The sequence below is a fragment of the Hipposideros armiger genome, unplaced genomic scaffold (assembly GCF_001890085.2).
Source record: "Hipposideros armiger isolate ML-2016 unplaced genomic scaffold, ASM189008v1 scaffold_171, whole genome shotgun sequence".
NCBI lineage: Eukaryota > Metazoa > Chordata > Mammalia > Chiroptera > Hipposideridae > Hipposideros > Hipposideros armiger.
In genome coordinates, this window is record NW_017731521.1 from 1,165,488 (window position 1) to 1,176,784 (window position 11,297).

The following is an 11,297-nucleotide window of genomic DNA, read 5'->3' on the forward strand; positions in this document are numbered from 1 at the left end:
CCAGGCCCAGAGCCATGGAGAGTATGAAACAATCCTGTCTTCAGCAAAAGCCTGAGTACATGGTTGGTTAATGTCTGGAATTGCCATGCTTTTTATTTGCTAAGGAATTAAGGGGACATGAACCCCATTCATCAGTCTTCATTGTTTCCATCCTTTAGTTTCTATCTCATTGCAACCAAAAGAATTAAGATAGATTCCTGCCCAAGAAGGCAGGCAAACTGAATTCTGGTAGTCCTTAAAACTCTGTCATAAAACATTAAGGCACGTTAGAGTTACTACTAATTGTTCCAAAACTGTATGTTTTTTTCCATCCTATATATAACTTTGATATTTTAGATGAAACATAGCCTTATTTTGACACCATATTGTGCTGCATATTGTATGATTCCATTTAAAATCTGTGCTGCATAGTGTATGATTCCATTTCTATGAAATGCCCAGCATTGGCAAATCCGTAGAGACAGAAAGTGAACTAATAGTTGTTACCGGGGGGATGGAGGGACGGAGGAGTGGGGAGTGGCTACTTACTGGGTACGGAGTTTCTTTGGGGGGGTAATACAAATGTTCTGGAATTAAAGATTAATTATGGTTGCACAACATTGTTAATATACTAAAACTCACTGAATCATGCACTTTAAAATAGTCTAAATAGTGATTTTTATGTTATGTGAATTTTATCTCAAAAGAATGTTTAATCTGTTTTGTTCTGCTATTATAATACTATTTTGTATTGTAATGTCTGCTATGACAGTACTATTTTAAATTCGGTATTGTCAAATCTAGAGGAAAATATAAAGCAACAGCTTAGACAAAGCTGCAGAAGACTGATGTTGATAAAAGATGAGTTGGTTGACCAAAAGAAGAAAGAGGGAATTGTGTGTTTGGGATACCCACCTGCATTCAGAGACCGCGGGGCCCTGAGCCCTGGCCTTAAGTTTCCAGCAAGCTCATACTGCCACCTGGTGGCTATCAATCGCCAAAGCAGGTAGGGGCCCACATTTATGAACGCCATCTCTTAACTTACTCTTCCCTCCAAGCTTGCCCTCTTCTGGTTGTAAAAGATGTGCAAAATGCAAAAGGATGAGATTTGAAAACCCAAGTGGGTCAGTGTATAGAGATTTACTAAGCTCCCAAATAATTGAGCAGCATGTTAGTTCTGAGAAGTGGCAGAGGTAGAATTTCAGGCACACCCCATTCATTCCACCAAATAAATACGTAACACCAGCCGGTGTTAGGCTTCGGCTATATTTCCCGCCTGTAAGCACAGACCCAGGAGTTAGGAGAACTGACCAAGATTTTCACAAGATCCCATTGTATTAATGGCAATTCCTACCCAAGTGTGGGCTCCCTAAGTGCCAGGCAGTGCCTTTCGAAGGAGGAGTCTCCCCTTCTCTGACCCCTGAGTTTGTTGGGGGGGCACCAGGACTCCCAGTCCTAACCAGTCCCATAGGGCACTCTGACTCAGAAAGTCGTGGCTCCTTACAAAGGCAAGTGCAACTGGGGCTACGGTCCTTCTGTCACTACATACTTGGCTGCTGTCACACCTCATCCCCTGACCCTATGGGATATCACAGGCCTCACCCCTGGTGCATGGTAGCACAAGATCTAATGGCCTGACATGTCAATACTACCTAAAACACCTGAGGAGGTTAGCAAGCTCACACTAAATGTAAAATGCCTATAGAAGCGGCCTGGCCACTGCTCAGCCAGGCACACCAACATGCCAAAGCACTGGTCCTACACTCTCGGGAGTCTAGGGGCCAGCCCCGGTGATCCCGCCACCATTGCGCTGGTGGAAGGTGACCTCAATGCTAGAGTTATATTGGGACACTCTGGAAAAAGCAGCAGCCACATGTGAGTCTGGCTGCCAGGGACATCCACTGCAAATCTTTCCAGTAACAACTTAGAAGGTCAAATCAGTGGGGGATAATAGAGAATTGGAAACTGAAACACGAATATGTATGTGTTTGAAGATTTAAAATATCTTCAAGGATCTTGAGGAGAAAAAGGGCTGACTGTTGAAAGTGTTTAACACGGGCTCTGAGCCATTACTCACCACCACAGAAATTACACAACTAGATGGTATGCACAAAGATCCCAAAATGTAAAACCTTTCAAAAGACCCCCAGAGCCTGAGGGCCAAAGTGTTGAAAGACACAGGCAACCCTCCCATACTATTCAGGAGGCCTTGGAGGGAATAAACATGGTAACTGGCCATGAAAAAAAAATGCTCACGTGTTCACCTGCTCATGCAGACTCCCAGATTTTCCAGTACTAAGGCAGCATACAACCCCAGGCCAGCCCTGGGGTGCCAGGCCCTGCATCCACCTCACAGAGCACCCTTTCCACCTCCTGAGCCTGGAACCCTATGCCAATTCTGTCAATGACCCACTAGCGGAACAGCGTGGGTCTCAGAGACAGAAAAAGAGGCCCTCTGCCTAGTGGGTGCCACTCACATTAGGAAATGAAACCAAACAGAAACCCTAGGATCTAGGCCGCTGTCAGTAGACTCTGGCCAGACCCCTTTCTCACCTTAGAGGAAGAGGTTAATGACCTCTTGTTCCAAAGCAAGTACACTCAAGCATTAAGGCTCCTCCGCCCCCGCAAGCTAGTCAAATGCAAACGCTCTCCTTTGTTCTATTCCAGCTGTGCATAGCCTGCTTAATAGGGTTGCTATAGGCCCCTGGGGCCTAATCCTGTCTCTCGAGAAATGAGCTGGAGCAAAATCAGCCTGGTGCACATCTGCACCCCAGGATGGGTGGGTGAGTGCCGACTGCTGGCAGGCCTTCAGAAGGGCTACAGCCAACTTGCCACTGGGTATGGATTCTGACCCAGAGCTCATCTCCTGCATTAAACGTACCAATGGAAATGATGCTTAAATGAGTTGTTCCCTCCTTATACCTCAAATTATCTCCCAGGCAGAAGGGCCCTCCCAATGTAGCCAAATCAGACTCATGACTGGTTATGTTTGTGTCCTAATGAACTTGCTATAGTTTTAATGGGGTGATTTCTGGATTGAAACACTGCTGTCCACAAAAATATCCCTGCAAGTAGACTATCATTTGCCCCAAATCTATATAATTTGTGGATAAAGTCCCCATCAAGCTCAGTGATGGACATCTCACACTCCATTGCAAGATGCACCCCTGATGGTCACTCAGATCTGCTCAACTAGCAGTAGAGTCCATCCTTGTAGGTCCATCCTGAGTCAGGCCTCTAGCGTTTCAATAAATTTAACACCAGCCAGCCACTCCTACGCTTCCTGAGTCTCCACATGGAAAGGCCACACTTCCCCGGGCTGACTTCCATCACCCCACCCGGAACACACCAGCACCTCAGATGATGTGGCCACAGTCCGAGAGCTCCCCACTGGGGATGAGTACTCCTCCAACGGTGATGCCACAACCCAAGAGAAAGATGAGGAAGGCAATGTGAGTCAACCTCACTGGACACTGAAACTGGACGTTCGGACTTTCACCTCCCAGATGGCCTCCACGCCAGGAGGGAAATGACGGTGGTGGTGATTTTTAACCTTGGGGCTGAGTTGCAAAAATGCCTCCAGTTAATCGACCTTGAAAACCCCATAGCATATTATTTTTTGGAAATACCTTACTGCTTGCCTCGTGAACCTTGCCTTTCTCAAAACCCTTGCTAAACTGTAAGTCCCCTTGGCAGCACTACACATCATTTCACCTTTATGGCAAGCCAAGCCATGTATTCTAAATCACACTAGCCACAATTAGGTGTCTCTGCGCAACACCCCTAGCTTGACTTGCTTAGACCCACGGTTAGGAACTTCTTGCTGCTGTGTTCACTGCTCAGTGTACTAGGTGACAGCTTTTGCTTTCCACCTGCTGCATCCATAACAGACCCTCATTATTCACACCACAAATACCAGCACCTCCGTCACACCTAAAATTGCCACCTCCACTCCTCTCTACAGCTCACCCATAAGCCCCTCCCCCTTGTATGCCACAACCCTGTCCCTCCCCACAACCAAGTGGGCCAGATCTGACGCAACTATATTCATATTCAAACTATATTCAAACATCCAAGATAGCAGCCCAAGCCTTGCAAATGAAACGATGTTGGGTTGTCACAACACAGGGTCAGACCGAAAGCTCCCCGTCCCTATCTATCCCACAGTGATCAGCCGCTTGTGCTCATTTCCTCCAAAACACCATAAGCTTCATTTAGGCTAAACCAAAGCCCTAATCTAGACCCCAAACAGGGCACCCTGTGGGTAAGCATCAAAATAATGCACTCACGGTGGTCCTTTAGAAGGCTCCCAACTATACCAGAAAACAAAAGGCTGGACCTCACCCTGTATGGTCACTGCCCCTTAATGAAAAATAACATCTCATTCAAATGCTATTGTGGACCTAACTCAAGGAGCCAGGGGAGGTCCACTTGGTCCTGTCCAGTCTGCAAGCTATTCCCATCGATGGCCCCTATCACTGCAACATTGTTACCTTTAATATTCCAGCCACCCTTTACCCTCCTGGCACCTCTCCTCTAGAGAGGCCCCACTCGTGTACCAAATGAGCCCTTCTTATCCCTATCCTGTGGGGACTGCCTACCACCACTGGACTGAAGGCATAGGAACAGGTGCTTCTGCCCTAGCCCAAGATGAAAAATTAAAAACCACCTAGCACCTATTAGCCACCCTAACAAACAACAAACAACTAAACCATACTCTGAGTCTGATGCAACAGCAGTATGACTCACTAACGCAAATGGTGATGGGTAATGGTGATGGTGTTAGATTTCTTATTGGCTGAACAGGATGGAATCTCTTCTTTACAGGGCACTTCTTGCTGCCTGTACATTAACAACTCAAGGCAGGTACAGACCAAACCTCCAGAAGATGTGTCAAGGTTTATAGGTCATGCACCAGATAGCTAAACTATTTCAACAGATTCCCACACTCCCCAGGTTCCCTGATTTGTTCTCATGGTTCCCACCATCCACCTGGGGGCCGTGGCTAAGAACTGGATCTCAGGTAGTAACAAGTCTATCCATCATAGGCTTCAGCATTATTGCCTTGGTTAAAAGTGCTTTACAATGGCTTCAGAAAACAATACCAATGTCCTTTAACAGATCTGCTACACAAGTGATGGCTATTCCTGATATTGAGTCATCACAGGATGGATTGTTGAGGGTGTAGCTAAGCTGCTCCGCATTTCGCTGCCTTGGCATCCATTTTGTTTGGCTAAGTGACCTGCGGGGTCTCTAAACTGACACTAGCCCCTCATGCAGGTGCATGCCCTAGATAACAGCCTGCAGAGTCACCAGCAAATGCAAATTCCTGATATGACTCCTTTAACAGCCCTCATGATAAACAGTTTCCCCTGCCTCCCACAGCCTTCCCTTCGGGCGTCCCTTATCTAAGACCCCTTAGAGTTTACCAAAACTGCCATTTTATTTGAGTTGACCAATCCAGCCTTAGCCCAGGAACCCCAAAACACTCCACCCTTGGACCCTAATAAAGGCACGTGCCCCAGGTTCTGTCACTCTCTGCCTGTACCCTATCTTGACCCCCTCGTGTGGCCCTGCTAGGCGTCATGCCATGTCCTTTCTCCAGGGCCTGTAAGTAATGAACTTCTGTATCTCAACTTCTCCATGATCTTTTATTGAACCATATGGCCCCCATCCTAGGCTCTGCTTAACAAAAATTGGTTTAACAAAATCATAACAAAGCTCCTGCACAGCAAGGGAAACCATCAACAAAATGAAGACTCCCTATAGATGGGGAGAAAGTATTAGCAAACCATGTATATGATAAGGGGTTAACATCCAAAATATACAGTAGTCCCACCTTATCCTCAGTTGGCTTTCTGCAGTATCAGTTACCTGCAGTTAACCATGGTGCAAACATATTAAATGGAAATTTCCACAAACAATTCATAAGTTTTAAATTGCATGCTGCTCTGAGTAGCATGATGAAATCTGGTGCCATCTACTCTGTCCCTCCCACGATGTGAATCCTTCCTCTGTTCAGCATTTCTATGCTGTAGAACAGAGGTTCTCAACCTTCCTCATGCCGCGACCCCTTAATACAGTTCCTCATGTTGTGGTGACCCCCAACCATAAAATTATTTTCGTTGCTACTCTAGAACTGTAAATTTGCTANAAAGAAATGGACACTCAGCACTCCAGGGAAAGGACACTTTATTATGCAAGAGTCTATTGGATTTATAGCATCTGAGAGGAAGGATTTGTCAAGTAATTTATTTGTTTACTCCTTTACCTAAGCATTTTTGCCACTTAAGTGCTCCCTGATGTCCAAAGCCGGGCCCATCTCCAAGGCTGGCAGCAGTACAACTTGCAGACTTTCACAACAGTCTAATTCAGCACAAGATATGTGGATGCATTTCCCTGGTGACTGAAAAGCATTAGCTACAACAGAGGACATGTAGGGTGACAGATCCTACTGTGCCAGCTCTAGGTAATAAATCAGTGACCTTAAGAAGTGTCCTTTTTGTATCTTTGTGATATGCGAAGATTCCCAAAGTGCAGGGAGCCGAGCAGAGCCCAGGTCTTCTTGCCCAGGTCTAAGGTACTGCCCCTGTGTTGTTTCCTGTTCTTTGTTACAAACAAAACCATGGTAAACATTCTCATTTCTGTCTCCTTAAGGATCTGTGAAGAGTTTCTTTGGGATATAAACTCAGGAGTCAAATTGTTGGGTTATAAAGTATAACCCATATTGCTCTCGGGAACAGCTATACTAGTTTACAGTCTGGTCTATAATACAGAAAGATTTTCTCTATTTTTCCATGCAACTATATCATTTTTCAAAACCAAAATGGTATTGTCCTTTATCTACTGTTTCACAGTTGAAACTTTTCATTCATCTAGTTTGATATTGACCCATTTGCTAGAACCTTTAGGCAAGATTGTCTAACCAGTAACGACTCAATTGGACTAGCATCTGAGCCATATTTCTGCATCCTTCATTCAGTTAATATATTTGTTTACTGAGAGCACAGACTTCAGCAAACTATGAAGAACTGTTCCAGGCATTGGGGGACCCAAAGACAAATGAGGCATAATCCCCTTCACCCAAGGACGGAGGAGTCTGGAAAATATAATGAGAAACCTATTCCAAAGCCTTGCAGACGTCAAGATTTACTATCATTTTCTATTTTGTTTTGGGTTTTTTTACAGGTTAATTAATCCTGTCAAAAGAAAGAAATATAAGTTTATGTGAAAATATATGTCCCTAGCAAACTCTCACTTTGCATAACGTGTTTACTTTGTAAGAGCACACAAATGCTACTTTGAACAACGCTTTCTTGAATCTTGCCCAGAAGCAAGATCAGGTCTGGGCACGCCACCATCTCCTTTTGGAAAATTGCCACGGTATTTGCCAATATCAGATCTTGATTTCATGTTCCGTGATTTTCAAAATAACATCTGCTCAGCTACTCATTATGGGCTATCTGAGTATGCTGGACATAATTTATGTAGTCTAGATGATCAAACATTATTTAGATCTCTGCACAACTTAGACACTTAACATTTTCCACCCACCTTGGGCTCTAGTTTCTTCTAACCCATTGTCGTTTCACCTTTTTTAGTATGAAGACCATTCTCCTTGACATACAAGACAAGAGTTCTGTGCTTATTTTGTCCCTTGTTCACATTACACAGTCAGCCCTCTTTGTTCTAAATATGATTTATAACGCTCTTTTACTTGTCCTTAGCAGATTCGTTCATTCATTACACATTCATTTGCCCTGCACTGTGCTAGATAGATGTACCATGATCTAGAGGCTTGGGTTGCCCTCAAATATTCAATTCTGATTACTTAATTTTATATAACTTCAGTGAAGAAGAAAAAAGAGAGAGGTGTTTGAAGGAGCCAGTGTGATGATAGTACGAGGTATTTTCTGATTAGTTCAGGATTTAATTTAAAATGTACAAATGATAGAAATAAGGAAATATGACTAAGGATGAATAGACAGAGTGTCATAAATATGTAAAAAATGAGTTAAGAATTGCCATCTGCTACCCTTAAGAGACTTATAAAAGGAGGACAAACCCCTCTCCTTACATTCCTCAACCTTCACAGATAATAGCTCAGTTGTCCCCATAGGAGCCCATGCTGTGGGCTGTGGGCAAAACCCATCAGGGACCACTTGCAGCCAGTTCCAGGCCCAGAGCCATGGAGAGTATGAAACAATCCTGTCTTCAGCAAAAGCCTGAGTACATGGTTGGTTAATGTCTGGAATTGCCATGCTTTTTATTTGCTAAGGAATTAAGGGGACATGAACCCCATTCATCAGTCTTCATTGTTTCCATCCTTTAGTTTCTATCTCATTGCAACCAAAAGAATTAAGATAGATTCCTGCCCAAGAAGGCAGGCAAACTGAATTCTGGTAGTCCTTAAAACTCTGTCATAAAACATTAAGGCACGTTAGAGTTACTACTAATTGTTCCAAAACTGTATGTTTTTTTCCATCCTATATATAACTTTGATATTTTAGATGAAACATAGCCTTATTTTGACACCATATTGTGCTGCATATTGTATGATTCCATTTAAAATCTGTGCTGCATAGTGTATGATTCCATTTCTATGAAATGCCCAGCATTGGCAAATCCGTAGAGACAGAAAGTGAACTAATAGTTGTTACCGGGGGGATGGAGGGACGGAGGAGTGGGGAGTGGCTACTTACTGGGTACGGAGTTTCTTTGGGGGGGTAATACAAATGTTCTGGAATTAAAGATTAATTATGGTTGCACAACATTGTTAATATACTAAAACTCACTGAATCATGCACTTTAAAATAGTCTAAATAGTGATTTTTATGTTATGTGAATTTTATCTCAAAAGAATGTTTAATCTGNCTTGGGCCAGTGAAGCAGCGTCCTCCACAACTAGATTGAAGAACAAAACGACAGCAACTTGTCTGTTCCCCTTCCCCCAATTCCCCATCACTGTTCCCATCCCCCCAATTACACACTAAAAATCTTTAAAAAAAAAGAAATACAAATTGGTAGTTACAAAATAGTCATGGGGATGTAAATAATATAGTGAATGACAAGGTAATAATTATGCATAGTGCTATGTGGATACTAGACTATATAACTTCTCAAATTATATAAATATCTAACCACTATGCTGTACACTTGAAATTAATATAATATTAAATGTAAAAAAAAATATTATGGGAAAAAATTTTCATAAGGAAACTAATCTTAAAAATTGTAAAATACAGGGCAGTCAGTTAGCTCAGTTGGTTGGAGTCCAGTGCTCATAACACCAAGGTTGCCGGTTCCATCCCCACATGGGTCACTGAGATGCGCCCACCACAACTAGATTGAAACTACTACTTGGCTTGGAGCTGATGAGTCCTGGAAAAACACACTGTTCCCCCTCCCCCCCAAAAAATTGCAAAATACAAACAAAGCTCAAAGTCACCGTAGAAATCATTACCATGATTGGGAATCAAGTAGATTTGGGAAGTCTAGGCTACCAAGATACAAGGAAATATCTAAATCAAAGAAGAGCAGTACCAAGCTCAGCATTATGAAAAAAAATAAAATTGACACAGTTGTCTCTGGGAGAAGGGACTAGTGGCAGAGAGGAGTGAGGCAAAGAACTGTGACTTTTCATTATAATCCCATTTGTGCTTGTATTACTTTTATAGCACTTGATAAAGATGATTGGGGCCTTTAAGGAGACTGATCAAGCTGGAAGGTCTATAGGAGGAGCTGAGCTCATGGAAGTTCATGAGCCCACCTACTCCAACTCTATGGTCCTAACTTCCTTTTCATAAAACTCGATGGATCTAGCTTCCTATCTCCCTGCCTTAAATATCCTCCATTTTAGCACACAAGCCTGAATGTGCATTTGGCTTGCTGGGTTTGCAAGTGCTGGGTTGCAGCCCTTTTTCCTTTTCCCAAATAGAACCTTTTTGGTGACGGACTACCTAGTCGGTATTATTGTTCAGTCGACACACTGCAAAGCACATATGTTGATGGAAAGCAATAGTGCTGAAAACATCCAAAAATAAAAGCCTATTAATTATATATACTTCCATTTTTTTTCTGTTATAAGAATCTACTTGGAAAATATATAAAGGCGTCAAGGTCAATAAAAGCTCATCTGGTGACTATAAATCTTCAAAAGGACTGATGCATTAGAAAGGAGTCTGAAGTTAGGAGGCCAACGCTTGGGATTAGGTTACTATGCACCGAGGTTTGAAACACACGCCACTGGACTTGTCCCATCAGACATTAAAAGCCTTGGTGGACCTGGTACCTCTTTTGTGAAGCGGCAGCTCAGGATACTCCGGCGCTCACCATGGCCAATGAAAAACCCAAGGAGGAGTCAAGATTGAGAACGATGATCATTAATTTAAAGGTGGCGTGACAGGATGGTTCTGTGGTGCACCTTAAGATTAAGAGGCATACGCCACTTGGTAAACTCATGAAAGCCTACAGTGAACGACTGGGTTTGTCAGTGAGGCAGATCAGACTCCAATCTGATGGACAGCCAGTCAGTGAAAGAGACACACCTGCCCAGTTGGAAATGGAAGATGAAGATACAAGTGATGCGTGCCAACAGCAGACAGGGAGGGTCTGCTAAAAAGGGAAGCTGCTACTTTACTCCAGAACTCTGTTCCTCCAGACCAACATGACATTCTCAGTTAGAAAAATGCAATTTGGTTCCACCACATCCTGACTACTACAGTATAATTTTCTCTATTTTTTCATTTTCCCCTTTCTCATTCCATTATTGTACATAAAGTAACTGGTGTACACATATGTGCACAAGTATTTTGTATTTTTTTAACTAAATGGCCAATGGTATGTTTTGATCGACATCAGATGGACACGGGATGGGGGAAAATACTGGTTCTGTGAAAATAACCCCTTTGTCCATTAGTGGCATGCTCATTCAGCACTTACCTTTATAGTCCAGTAAGTTCTTTTGCTCTCACAAAAAAAGAACAACATAAAAATCCTTGCATACCATGTTTGATTGGAGAATTTTAATGTTTTTCATTTATCCCTGTAAGACCAAGGACAACTGTATAACTTTTTTTATGTAGCTGTTACATGTAGGGCAACCTGTCTTTAAGTAGGGGTAAACAGCTCTAAAAAAAAAAAAAAAAAAAAAAAGAATCCTAAGTAGTTTTCCCTTCAATTCAAGCATCTTGTTGTTTAAATAAACTTCTTATTAAAAAAAAGAAATTTAGGGCCGGCCAAGTGGCGCGTTGGTTAAGAGCTGGCTTGGGACGCCAGAGGGCCCCGGTTCGGATCCCACATATGAGGNAGTTATCAGA

At 43.0% G+C, this 11,297-nt stretch overlaps 1 pseudogene; it reads left to right on the forward strand.

Moving 5' to 3' along the window:
- Positions 1 to 10,312: 10,312 nt before the first annotated feature.
- Positions 10,313 to 10,597, forward strand: LOC109387860 (small ubiquitin-related modifier 3 pseudogene; annotated as a pseudogene).
- Positions 10,598 to 11,297: the final 700 nt, after the last annotated feature.